This window comes from Ambystoma mexicanum, chromosome 7p (assembly GCF_040938575.1).
Source record: "Ambystoma mexicanum isolate Mex_15411 chromosome 7p, UKY_AmexF1_1, whole genome shotgun sequence".
Lineage (NCBI taxonomy): Eukaryota > Metazoa > Chordata > Amphibia > Caudata > Ambystomatidae > Ambystoma > Ambystoma mexicanum.
Genome location: NC_090939.1, coordinates 633,582,444 through 633,597,025, shown reverse-complemented (window position 1 = coordinate 633,597,025; position 14,582 = coordinate 633,582,444). Strand labels below are relative to the sequence as shown.

The 14,582-nt window shown below is 48.8% G+C and overlaps 1 protein-coding gene across 1 annotated transcript in view; it reads left to right on the top strand.

The window, feature by feature from the left end:
- LOC138526211 (fibrous sheath-interacting protein 2-like) overlaps positions 1–14,582 on the top strand; it is a 1,971,501-nt gene that overhangs the window by 1,156,174 nt on the left and 800,745 nt on the right. The gene's annotated exons all lie outside the window — the stretch shown is intronic.

Here is a 14,582-nt window from a genome sequence, read left to right as displayed (position 1 = left end):
AGGGGACATTTGATAGCTCTTAAAGTGACAAAGGATAAACAAATGAATCAATGGGAAAGAGAATTAGAAGGGAAATTACAGGACATTCAGGGAGAAATGGCAAAGAACCCCAGTAACATGTTAAAAAGAACATTGAGACATGTCCACGGACAACTAGAAGCTATCAGAACGAAACGGGCAGAGAAGGGCCTTCTCTGTTTGAAACACTGGCATTATATAAAAGCTAACAAAGCAGACAAACATCTGGCCAGACAATTATGGGACAAACAGGTACACAAATGATTACAAAAGTACAAAACAAATTAGGGCTAATACGGACAAGGAATGAGGACAAAGGAGACATTTTTAGAGAATGCTATCAAACTCTGTATACATCAGCTAATCCTCCAGGACAGGACCAGGAAATGTATCTGGCAAGATTAACAATCCCACAGATATCGAGCGAAGAGCAGACTCTCGTAGATGAAGAAATAAGGATAGAAGAAGTAATAAAAGCAATATTAGTATTACCCCTGAATACAGCCCCAGGCCCAGATTGATTCACTGCAATCTTCTATAGGAAATATATAACGACATACTGGCATCAATCCTTACAAAATTATTTCACATGTTTAAAGAAAAAGGAAATATCACCCCATCGATGAACGACGCAAAACTGCTAGTTTTCCATAAACAGGCTAAGGACCCAACTCTCCCGGGATCCTACAGGGCGATTGCATTCATTAATTTAGATGCAAAGCTATACACTAAAATCTTAGCGAATAGACTCATACATTCGAGTGGATTGTGTCCTCCAACGTATTCCTCATCTTAGGTGTATTCCATCCAGCTTTGCTGCTGTTTGGAAATTTTTTCGGCAGAGGGCGCCGTGCATCGATGTCGTCGAGTCGATGGTCCCTCGAAGGCCTCAGCCGAGGGTGACGTCATCGGGTGTATAAGTAGCACGCGCGGCGCCCGTTGGCCTCAGTTCCGTTTTTCCGCAGTATACGTTGCTTCGGACATTCGGCGCGCCTCGAGTTCTGTGAGAATATATAATAATTAAATATGTCCTCGTCATCGACGCTGACCACAACCCCGAAATCGGGATTCAAAAAGGGCAAATCGTGCGGGTCAAAAATGTCGATCACGGACCCGCATCAAGAGTGTTTGTGGTGCCTCAGAGAAGGCCACGACATGGAGGCCTGTATGAAGTGTCAGGCCATGACGGGGAAGGCCTTGCGAGAGAGGAGAGGAAAGCTACAGGTAGGTCGAAAAACCGATCGAAAAACCTCTAGCGTCGAGTGTAGATCCCGTGAGGAGAATTCTCCTCGACGCGAAAGGCATCGATCGAGGTCCCGTAGCGATTCCCATCGCTCGTCGTCTTCGTCAAAAAGATCGACGAAACGACACCACAGGTCTCCCTCCACCTCGTCGTCAGACGAGTCTCCAAAAAAGATGAAATGCCCCATGAAACATTTGTCTACCGAAGAATGGGAAGCATTCAGGGTCAAAATGATGGAGGTGTTTGAAAAAGCAAAGCCTCGGTCCGCGCCTTCTTCGGAAGCCGGCTGGGAGTGTCATCGCTCCGATACTCGCGCGCCCTCGAGCCCGGGTGATCGAAAAAGGAAGGATAGGGAACCTTCCAGGATGCCGAGTGAAAAACGCTCGAGTCGAGTCGACCGCTCGAGGTCATCGACGCCATCCGAGACCCATCATACCTCGAAGGGAAAATCTTCGAAGGTCGCCTCGACGCCCTCGAAGCAGATCCTGTCGACGACCACGATGTCGTTGACGCCGTTATCGACGTCCACGCCGAAACCCTCGGCGCCAAAGGCTCCAGCCAAGCCAGCGAAGCCAGAAAAAGAGAAGGATAAGGTTACAAAACCTGGATTTTCCTCAGAGCCAGGTTCTAGACCTCTTCCTCCTCCTCTCCCAGAGAAGGTTTTCAAGCCTCTCCCCAGAAAGGAGTTTTTCAAATCCCTGACCTCCATTTTTGAGGAACAGGAGAGATCTGATGAGGAGAATGTACCTTTTGGGCTGGAATATGGCACCCCAAATGTCCCAGAATGCTTGATTTCAGAAGAAAGCAGAATGAGGGACTTGGTGGAATCATTACACAATGCAGGTGGCATTGACACATCTCCTGAAAACCACTTTGGCAGACCAGAACCAGGAGAACATGCCAGTCCATCATACCGTCAATTAATGACAAAGGTAGTAGATTACTTAGGATGGGCTAAACCATCAGCCCAATTCATCCAGGATGATTTAACAGATATATTGGACCATGGTCCCACTGAAGACCCAGTACTACCCTTTCATGTAGCCCTGCAAAATAGGGTGGCCAAGAATTGGGAAACTCTGGATTCTATTCCTCCGGTAAATAAATCCCTCACCTCAAAATACCGCCCGTCCAGTAGCGACCCCGGCTATCTGTCCAAACACCCAACTCCCGAGAGTCTGGTCATACAGGCAGCCACAGCCTCTAACAAACTTGCATACCCGTCTATCCCTCCAGACAGGGACGATAAGCGAGTGGATGGTTGGGCACGGAAGGTATTTCCAGCCGGGAGCATGGCATTAAAATCTGGAAACACCAAATGTGCCTTGGCAAAATTTTCGTACACTCTTTGGGAGTGCACTGCTATGGCGGCGGAGCACATACCAGAAGGGGAAGAAAGGGAAGGGTTCCTAGCCATCGTTAGAGATGGAAAAGAAGCCATGCAGGAATCCCTTCAACCTGGATTGGACACTGCAGATAGTGTAAGCAAGTCCATGGGCACTAGCACGGTAATGCACAGATTTGCGTGGTTACGTAAGTCGGGTTTCGCACCGGACGTACAGAACCGCCTTCTGAACGTGCCTTTTGACGGGTCTCACCTTTTTGGCAACAAGGCTGACGAGAGCCTTGAGAGGTTGCAGACCTCAAAAGCAGCTGCCAAATCTTAAGGAGCTGCTATTAGGCAACCTCAGCCTTTTCGAGCGCAAGGACAGTCATGGAGGGGACGATCCTATCGTTACTACACCTCATATGGAAAGGCGAGAGGAATGGCGAGTCAAAGGGGCCAGAAAAAGGCCACTCGTGGTGGACGAGGAAAAAGTGTTAAACCAGTTCAAGCTGCAGCCTCTCTGCCATCAGCGGATGCAACATCCGCCACAAAACCGCTTTGAGGACTTGCATCACAAAACACCTGTAGGGGGCAGGCTGTCACAGCATCTGCAAGAATGGCGAGCCATTACTTCAGATGTTTGGGCTCTAGAAATAATAGCCCAAGGTTACTGCCTTCCTTTTCTAACGCAACCTCAAAGCAATCCACCAGGAAGACACCCGTTGAAGTCTTCAAACCCGCTCCTACAGCAGGAAGTTTTATCCCTGCTGGAGAAAGGTGCTATAGAACCAGTACCTGCAGCGGAGAGGAACAAGGGATGGTACTCCCCATATTTTTTGATCCCCAAAAAGGACGGAGGACTGAGACCCATCTTGGACTTAAGAAACTTGAACAAGTTCCTCAGAAAGGACAAGTTCAAGATGGTTACCCTTAATCAGATCCTTCAGGCCCTTCAACTTCAGGACTGGTTGGTGTCATTGGACCTCCAGGATGCTTATTTTCATGTGTCAATTCATCTCAAACACAGAAAATACCTGAGGTTCGTAGTTGGCGACTCACATTATCAGTTTCGAGTCCTGCCTTTCGGGTTGACCTCCGCCCCGAGGGTCTTCACCAAGTTAATGGTAGTGGTGGCAGCGCACCTCAGGAGAGGGGGGATTCATGTCTACCCCTACCTGGACGATTGGTTGATCAGAGCGCATTCTGCCGAGCAAGCACTAGATCATCTGAAAGTCACCTGCCACTTCCTCCACAAACTGGGCTTCTCCCTCAATTTCAAGAAGTCACAGATGACACCTTCCCAACAGCTTCAGTACATAGGAGCTGTATTAGACACGTCCTTGGGAAAGAGCTCGCCTCCCAAGTCGAGGGCTCAAGACATTCTTCAGATGGTTTCCAAATTCCAAAATGCCCAAAATCTCCAGGCTTACGACTTTTTAAGGTTGCTCGGCCTCATGGCATCCTGCATCTTTCTGGTTGGTGCCAGAGGCACGCTTGAGGATGAGATCCCTTTAATGGGCCCTAAAGACTCAGTGGTCCCAGTTCTCGGGTCAAATGACGGATCTTCTTCAGATTCCGAACAAGATCAGACAAGACCTTCTATGGTGGACCTGTACAGAGAACATCCTAAAAAGAGAACCTTTTTGGCAACCATGGCCGGAGATAACAGTAGTGGGGTGGGGAGCTCATGCCAACGATTTGACAATCAACGGTCCTTGGTCTCCATCGGAGTCCAAACTACATATCAACCTTTTAGAGCTGAGGGCAATCAGACTAGCGCTGAAGGCCTTCCTGCCATCTGTCAGGGGAAAGAATGTCCTGATAATGAGGGACAACACATTGGCCATGCACTACCTAAACAAAAGAGGAGGTGTGGGGTCACTACCCCTGTGCAGAGAGGCAATGCAGCTCTGGTATTGGGCAATTCAGGAAGGAATCTCTTTAACGGCAATTCATCTAGCCGGGGAAGAGAATATGATGGCAGATGCTCTGAGCAGGCAGAGCACGGTATCCCACGAATGGGAAATGGCTCAGGAAGTCATTCAAGAGATCTTCGCCCTTTGGGGAACCCCTCAAGTAGACCTGTTTGCAACCGGAATCAACCGAAAATGCAAAAGGTATTGCTCAAGGGAATTTCCCCCGAGAGGAGCCCTGGGGGACGCGTTCATGGTGGAGTGGAATTTCCCACTATTGTACGCGTTCCCTCCGATTCCCGTCATTCCTCAGGTCATCAGGAGGCTGAGAAGGTTTCAGAGCTGCATGATCCTAATTGCCCCGGATTGGGCCAGGAGAACGTGGTACCTGGACCTTCTAGACATGTCCATCTGTCCTCCAGTACGTCTTCCTCAGAGAGAGAACCTTCTCTCTCAAATGGAGGGTCAGGTTCTCCATCCAGAGGTAGGTCAAAACGCTCAAACTTCATGCTTGGTATCTGAAAGGCTGAGATACAGGGATTGGAACCTTCCAGATGACATTATGGAGGTGTTGCTTTCGGCAAGAAAGCCAGCAACAAAGTCTCTATACCGTTGCCGTTGGAAAAAGTTTTGCAACTGGTGCAGAGAAAAGAATGTCGATCCTTTCCTATGTTCTATTCCGGAAGTATTATCTTTCCTTCTGACCCTAGCACATAGAGGTCTGAATATCGGAACAATAAAAGGTTACCTTGTGGCGCTTTCCATTTTCAAGCGCTCATCGGAAGAATGCTCCTACTTCAAAATTCCTTTGATAATACAATTCTTAAAAGGACTCACTAATGTGTTTCCTCCTCACCCATTTCAAGTACCTACCTGGGATCTAAATTTAGTCTTAAAATTCTTAATGTGTGCTCCTTTTGAGCCTATGCACACGTGTCCATTAAGATTACTAACATGGAAAACAGCCTTCTTGTTTGCTCTAACATCAGCAAGAAGAGTGAGCGAATTGCAGGCACTGTCTTCTGGGCCACCCTATACTGTGTTCCATAAGGACAGAGTTGTGTTGAGGGTGAAACCATCATTTTTACCGAAAGTAATATCTGATTTTCATTTAAGTCAGAAAATTGTCTTACCCGCATTCTATCCTCCACCCCATCCTTTGAAGGAGGAGGAAAGTTTACACAGGTTGGATCCGAAAAGAGCTTTAAGCTTTTACATCTCTAGACTTTCCAGACAGAGTGGACAACCAGCTGTTTATAGGTTATACAGGAAGGAAACTGGGTCAATCGGTGACAAAACAGACAATTTCACGCTGGATTGTGCTTTGCATTTCAGAATGCTACAGACTAGCTCAAAAAAGACCCTCCGGAAGGGTTAAGGGCTCATTCAACCACAGGCATCGCCTCCTCCATAGCCCTTCAAAGAGGTGTTCCAATAAGATCTATTTGCAAAGCAGCAACTTGGTCTTCGCTACACACCTTCTCAAAATTCTATAACCTGGATGCTTCCGAGTCTAGGGAGCTAACTTTTGGAAAGGCAGTACTATACTCAGCCATCTAAGAGTATCGAAAAATCTACCCCCTCCTCCAGAGGAATTGTCCATACTGCTTTGGGAGTCTATCTAAGATGAGGAATACGTTGGAGGACACAATCCACTCGAAGAACAAGTTACTTACCAACTGGTGACGTTCTTTCGATTGGATGTTCCTCAATGAGAGATTGAGGGAGACCAAGTACTTTTCTCTTCAGTGTTTTTGTTGCGGCTGGTGTGTGAGAGAGGGTAGGAGGGTCGGAGGGGGAGAGGGAAGCGGCTACTGTTCTTGCCAGCACGAGGCGTGCAATTTTTAGGGAGGGGAAGGAGTGGGGACGGAGGGGGTTGATGGTGGGAGTTGATGAGGGGAATGGGGGGTCGATGGTTGCGGGGCTGGGTCTGCTTGGGAGGCTAGGCGGGCTGTTAGTCAGGGGATTGGGGGGAGTGGGTATGATGATAGTAGGAGGGTGGGTGGAGGGGATGGGAGGAGCAGTGGTTTTAGGATGGTTGGCTCGCCATCGTGCCCCTCTGGCTTGGTGTTTGGATAGGGGATGGGTAGGGGATGTGGTGGAGGGCAGGATGGTTTGGGGAGGGGGGAGATGGGAAGTAGTGCGGGCGGGAAGGGAGGCGGGCACGAGGGGATCATACGACACCGGAGCGCAGAGTGCACTGATGCCGCGGGGGGCCACTAGCACTATGAGGCCGCTCTGATCGATGCGCAGGCAATGGTGCGGCAACAGCCGCAGAGCTGACCAATCCCTGATTCGCTGTGCCGAAATCTCCTGCGGAGCATACTGCCACAGCCGTGTCTTGTAGGAGATGGGGAGCCACACAGGAATGTTCCTTCTCAGATCACCCCATAAACACCGGCCTCATTAACACTGCTGACAGGCATGGCGCACCAGGATCTACAACCCTTTGCTCCTTCATACCTCCCTGGGTGACCGCTGGAGCATATTGCCTGCATGAATGGCACGGACTGCTGGATCCAAAAGATAGGTATGTGCTGTGCTGTGAGCTACAAGAAGCGCTCATCTTGCCACTAACGTGAGGACAGCCTGCACGTGCTGTGCACTATGTGAAGCCATACCACGCTGAATATACGGCTATGACTCTTCTTGTGCCTACTACAGATACACTGTCCCCTTCCATGTTTAAACCTGTTCTCTACTACTGATTACTTGTTCCTTTTTTGGCCAACTGAACAGGGATTGGCAGGGACATTGCACTCAAGGCGGCTCGACCTGCTATGTTCCAGCAGAGGTCTCGAGCTAAAGTACACTGCACTCTAACACCTAAAACACTGGAAACTACCCCATGTAGATCCTCGAGAAGCCAAGAGAGGATGGATATCCCCACGCAATTGCAGACTATACTCACTGAAAAGAGGACTATTGGCCAAAGGACCCAGGAAACACACGATGCAGTGCAGGACATTATGAAGGAATTTAAGGATATTAACGAGAGGCTTGATGTCCAGGCCGAACAGACCACTAACAATGAGCGCTGCATTAGCGCACTCGAGGATAACTCTGAAACCACCATGACTGATGTCGATGCACTCATCAAAGAATTACAGCACCTTAGGGCAAAGGTGGAGAACCAGGAGAACACATTGCGATGGAATAACCTGCGCCTGGTCAGCATGCCGGAAGACATGGGGGGTGGTGGATCTGGATGGGTTCCTATATAGCTTTTTCAAGGACAGGCTCAATCTTCCTGAACCCCGAAAATACACTATTGAATGTGCACACCGAGCCCCTATCCTGAAGCCGCAGGCAGGGGACAAACCGTGTATCATCACCATGCGCTTACTGAACTTCCAGCATAAGGTGGAAATCTTGAAAGCCTATTGGGCGGTTGGCATGATCCAACTTGACAATTCGACGTTTCGCCTTTTTAATGATTTCTTAATGGAAGTTTCACATTGTCGGAAAGGCTTCCCCCCCATATTCATTGCATTGCAAAGCTCTGATCTGCGCCATTACCTCAAATTCCCTGCAATCGTCTGTGTCCATTTGGCCAAACAATGGCCCTCATTTGATGAGCCTGGTGAAGCTTGGTGGTTCCTGAAAGCGCATGACCTTGTCTAGGCAGAGGAGATTTCAGAGGAGGCTGGACAGCTACCGAGAAACCTTGTGGAATCAGCAGATCAACGGGACCCGACCGCATATAAACGGTGGAAGAGAATTGGCCGTCCCCGTAGGGGTCTGGAATGTGGGCGCAGACCAACGGGTCGCTCCAAAAGATGACTGAATGATCCACGCTCATTTCTACTTTACCCTATGTTTATGGCACCTGTTGGCTGGCTGCGTAGCAACAATGTTTCAATGGATTGCTTTTCTGCCGCAGATTCCTCACTGATAGATATTCCTTCCAGCTTTGCTGCTTCGGAACATTTTTGACAGGGGGCATAGTGGACCTTGACCCGGCTGTCGACCATTGATGCGTCTTGCTCGGCGACTGGTCGTTGACTCCGGACATCAAGCATCGTATAAGTACCAAGTCACTACGCCCCAACCTCAATTCCTTTTTTCTGTATGCTAACACGTTGCATAGGAACACAGAGCTTCTACTCTTTTGGCGTTTTAATCATAAAACCTATTTTTTACGTTAATTCCTCAACACAAGATGTCGGTTGCGAGGGTGTCAGATTTCAAACAGTGTTCTGATTGTAGCACCAAGATGTTCCTCACCATCCTACACGAGTTGTGTCTCTGGTGCCTCGGCACGGGACTGACGGGTGTCCGTCGTGCACCAAAATGCAGCCGAAATCCCTTCACGACTGAGCTGCTAAACTTGTGCTGGGTCAACCGCCCTCAAAATAACCGGTGCGGTCCACCGTTCTGGAAGCCAGATTACCCCGTGCGTCCAAGGATGTCGATCTCGGTCAACACCGACATCCACCATGCCGGCACCGAAAGACAAACCCTCAACATCGATGGTTGTTGAGAAAGTCTTTACATCACAGCCCCGGTCTGAATTTGTCGAGACCATGACGGTTATCTTCGGCGATCACAATGCCAATGACTAAGATGTTGACCCGATCTTCTTGGGTTATGGAGAGGCCGACTATTTTGACGATCAGAACAAGCTCCTACAACTAGCTCAAGGCCTCCAAGATGCCAGAAGTCTGACTTCGTCTGACCTCGAGTTTCAGCAGTTCCAGCCCTATCCCTACAATATATCTAAATGCAGGGCTCTGGTAGAAAGGGTTATTGAACCCTGGGACTACACTCATCAGTGGCACCTGTGCAAGGTTCTGTCCTTACTGACATCCTTGAGGAAGGTCTTGCCACTGAACGTAACATGCCTCTGAACCTGGCCTTTGCCGATCCTTTGACAGCTCTATGGCAAAACCTAGTTCTCTTTCTCCAGTCACCTTCACCATTTCTGGGAAGTACAGGCCGGCTAGAGGAGGGGCTTGTTATGGAGGCTGCTACGGTCTCTTCTAGACCTGATTCTTCTACATCCACCTCCTTCGTTACTGCTTTGGGAGCCTATCAGATGAGGAATCTGTGGGAGAAAAGCAATCCATTGAAGGAGAAATTACCTTAGCATAATGTTCTTTCTATGGATTCTTCTCCCGCAGCTTCCTCATCTCCCCTCCCATTCATCCCCGCTCAGAAAGTCGATGGTTGGTGCGCATCTTTCTATTTCACATTTACTTGGTGATGGGCCTCTGTGTCTGTTTTCTGTATTCCTGCCACAGTCTTAAAACAAACATTTTTCTAACACTGCCTTTAGTGTTCTTTTTCAATTGTTCCTCCGTCGGAGGTATATATTTTTTTAAAGGGCACATTAGCACTTTTGTTCTCTCTGTTTTCCTATGCAGTGAGTGGTGTTCGGTAAAAAAGGGGAAACTGAGGGTGGGGCGTAGTGACGTGGCACTTATATGGTCGAAAATGTTATGAGGCAGTCAAGCTGGAAGGAATATCTATCAAACGAGCAATCTGCGGGATAAGAATCCATAGAAAGAACATTACGGTAAGGTAATTTCTCCTATCTCACATACTGAGATCATTCCTTCCTCCTCATATGATGCCTAGAAGGTGTGACCTCCGGATCTGAGACGCTATGCCGCTGCATCTCGCTGTCTTGAGATCAGGTCACACTGTTTTCTGGGGAACTCCAATTATGTATGTTTGTATGTGCACAGCGGACTCGCACCATGAGTGCTCTACCTCGTATCGCACCCTGCAGGGCGTCACACAATAATCATAATGGGGATGTGGCCTGTGTCGCCATCTTCAGCCCCCTGACTACACATCTGGATTGTTCACTACAGATCTTCCACTTCCTGCCCCGATGGGGGGCGGCAATGCTGCAGTGGTATAAGGACGGTCCTTTTCCGTTTGGCTACCCGTCCGATTCTCACTGCACTGGCTTTGCTTAAACTGTATTGGGGCCATGCTCATTGGCCTCAATGGGCCTCATTACGACCCAGGCGGTAAGTTACCGCCTGGGTCGTACCTTTACCACCATGGCTTAAACTACGTTTACGCCATGGTGGTTGGCGGACTTACCGCCCCATTCCGAGGTTGGCGGGGCGGTAAGTCCCCAATCCCCATTTACCCTTCCCCATTCCCATTTTTGCCCCATAGGGCATAATGGGAGTGGGGAAGGCGTTAATTACGCCACCGTAAATTACGGTGGCGTAATTAACATCAAGGTCCCTTAGCGCCATGGATTTTAACACCTGCTAAAAGCAGGTGTTAAAACCTCCATGGCGCTAAGGGACCTCGGAATCAGGCGGTAAGGGTCGGCGCTGTTTACGCCGCCGTAAAACCCTTACCGCCTGAGTCGTAATGAGGCCCAATGTTTTACTAAGAAGTTGGATGTTTTTGGTTTCATGATTAGGTTTTGGGAAATGTTTTTTATTATAGTGCACAGACCACACACCCTTTTGAACCACACGTTGACCCATAGCTCAGGTCTGTCATGATCACCAGTAGATGCCCTCATTGCTATAGCAATCTTAAACATATATTGCTTCATCACTCCAGCAGTCCCACACATCATGTTACCCACATTGCCAGAAAGAGGGAAAGCTGGACCTTGTTGCTACGCGCCTGGCGCTCACAGCAGCCATTGCCATAGGATTGCATTGAAGTATGGGCTTGGAACCTCCAATATGGCCGCCTTGTATGGCTGCCCTGTATACTTCCAATATGGCCGACATCAAGCCCACAAAAAGCCTTGAAGAATTGTAGTCTAGTTCACTGCACACAGCAGCCGCAACGCTTACCGTCAGCTCCTTGTTTCCTCAACCTGCATTCAGCATCTCTGGTTCCATACAGAAGAAGAAGACAAGCTATCAGCAGTGATTAAAGCAAAAGGCAAAGACATTTTATTACTTACTGTGTTGTCATCCCTTGGCATTACCGGTATCTCTGTGCCACATGAACGACCTGGCCTGGTGGGCAGACCGCAACAGTCTTTTGGCAGGGGATCCTTTCTGGCCTCCTTGGCCTCAGACCCGAGTGGTCCCGGAATGCGTCCTTGAAGGGTTGGGGTGTTCACTGTGAGGATTTGCAGGTGAGCTGCCTCTGGTCAATGACGGAAGCCAGGTGGCACATCAATAGGCTGGAGTTGCAAGATATCAGGCTAGTCCTGAAAGCATTCGCCCCCGTCTCTGCTGGAAAAGCATGTCCTTGTCCTGACGGACAACACAGTGGTGATGCACTACCTCAACAAGCAAGGTGGTGTGCACTCCTGCTCCTGCTGCACAGAGGTGATGATGCTTTGGTTCTGGTTGCTGGAGAACAAGATCTCGGTCTCTGCAGTTCATCTGGCGGGCACAGAGAACAACTTGGCAGATGCTCTGAGCTGGCAGAGCATGGTCTTGCCCAAGTGGGCAGTGTGCCAGGAAGTCCTACAGGAGGTCTTCACTCTCTGGGGTGCAAAAGTAGTGTATCTACTCACACAGATAACTACACAACGAGCCTAAAAGGTATTCACTAAATGGGCTATCACACTGTACACCGAGGGTGACTGACCAATCCGTATGTTGGCACTGGCACTCCGGGAGAATCAGCGGGCACGGATTATTGAAACTATACAGGATCAGGGCGGGACTCTCTTGTGTAGGGATGGGGCCATTAACCAATGGTTCGCAGAATACCATAAAGGACTACATGCTTCCCCAGCCCCCGCGTAGAGATCTTCATATGGTGCATGACTTTCTGCGTCCGCTCCCCCTTCCATCTGTTCAACCGACTGACCTAGACATAAAGAATACATCTATTTCCGATGACGAAGTCCTAAGGGCTATTATGGGACTGGCATCCGGGAAAGCAGCAGGCCCCAATAGCATACCTATAGATGCATATAAATTACTTGGTGAGGACATTGCCCCCTGGATGGCCCAAATGTTTCGCGAAGCGACTGATTCGAGATATCTCCCTAAGACCATGCTCACTACAAATATTGTGGTATTTCATAAAAAAGGGGCGTGACCCGACGGTGTGCGGCGCACATCAACCATTATTGCTAATAAATTCCGACTAGCTAAGTGCCTGGCAATGTATGTAAAAGGGCTTCTACCGAGCCTGGTACATCAAGACCAAACAGGCTTCATATTGCACCGCCACTCCTCTGACAATTTACTTTGGTTATGACATATTATCGGTGGCCCTTCTAATCCAGCGGACGGGGTCCTTTCGTTGGATGCCAAAAAAGCCTTTGACAAGGTATGGTGGGACTATATGTTCGCCGTTCTTTGGTCTCTCAGTTCGAATTCTACAAATGATCCGGCTTCTTTACGATGAGCCTCAGGCCAATGTTGTCACCAATGGATTCACGTCGGAACCCTTCCCACTCTGCACCGGTACGCGGTAGGGTTGCCCCTTGTCAACCTCTGCTATATGCTCTGGCTATTGAACCTATAGATGTTAAGCTCTGCACGGATACCCAGTGGACAGGTATTATGAAGGGGGTGTGGAACATAAGGTATCGCTCTATGCCCATGATATCTTATTATACATTAGTAATTGCTCTCGCTCCCTGCCCAGAATTCAATCGATCCTACAGGATTTAGGCCCCATTGCTGGTTATAGTGACTACTGGTACAAGTCTGAGATAATGACCCTGCGGCCAAACATTCCGTGGGACCCGGATCGAGTGGCGCCATTCAGGCTGCAACGCCAAGATATCACATATTTAGGGATACAAGTGAGTGCTCGCTTGTCTGTTATGCTTGATCAAAACTCCCCCCTGTTAATGGACAAAATACATTCAGATCTCACTAAGGGTCTCATTACAACCCAGGCGTTAAGGGTTAACGGCGCCGTTGACGGCGCCGTTAACCCTTAACGCCTGATTACCATTTTAACGCCTGCTTTTAGCAGGCGTTAAAATGCAAGGCGCTAACCCGCCTTGGTGCTAATTACGGCACCGTAATTTACGGTGCCGTAATTAGCGCCTTCCCCACTCCCATTATGCCCTATGGGGCAAAAATGGGAATGGGGAAGGGTAAATGGGGAATGGGGATTTACCGCCCCACTCACCTTGGAATGGGGCGGTAAATCCACCATCCACCATGGTGTAAACGCAGTTTACACCATGGTGGTAAAGTAGGGAACTTACTGCCTGGGTTGTAATGAGGCCCTAAATGTCAAATGATACCGCTGTCCCTAACCGGCAGAATTGATGCTGTCAAAATCAATTTGACTCCAAAAGCTATCTACTGAGCAAATATGATTCTGATGTCCCCGCCAAAACACTTATTTGATCATTTGGATAGATCAATCACCAAATTTGTGTGGAAGGGTAAAAAGGCACTTCTTGACAAGGGTATACTCCAGGTCTCTAAGGCTGACGGTGGTGTGGCGCTCCCCTTGTGCAAAGCCTATTGTCTAGCTGCGCAGGTCTCCTGGGCCAAAAACCAACAACAATGCCAGCTGGAAGGGTATCGAACTGCTGTCGCTCTACCCATTCTCACCTCAGGAGGTTCTTGCTATACCACCCAGACATCTCTTTAAACATATTAAAACTCATCCTATCGTCACTCCCACCATTGCACAATGGCAGCACACACGCGCAATAACAGGCTCGGATGTTCATAACGCTCTGCCGTGGATCAGCCTACTGGCCCTGATCTCCTTTGGTGTGCCCACGAAGATACATAGCTGGCAAACCACAGCATGGCATACAGTAAGGGTAATGGATCTATGTGATGAAGCAATACTGCTACCCTTCTCAGATGCTAAAAACCTCTTGGGCCTCACAAACGCAGACTGGATGGTTTATATGACCATACAGGCAACCATATGCGAATACGCCACCAACAACACCAGGATCGCAGAGCACTCACCCTTAGAGACAGAATTTGACAAAATCTATTAGAGTTACCCAGACTCAGAACATTTTATGACCTCTGCATAGCAAATAATCTTAAAAGAAATGTTGCATTGGCAGAGATTTGGTCTGAGGAACTCCACACCCCTTTGTGCGCTCAGGACCTTCTCTATGATCAACAAAGACTCCTACATTATAAAACACAGGGGGATGCAATATAAAATATTACAGAGAGTACATTACACACCCTCC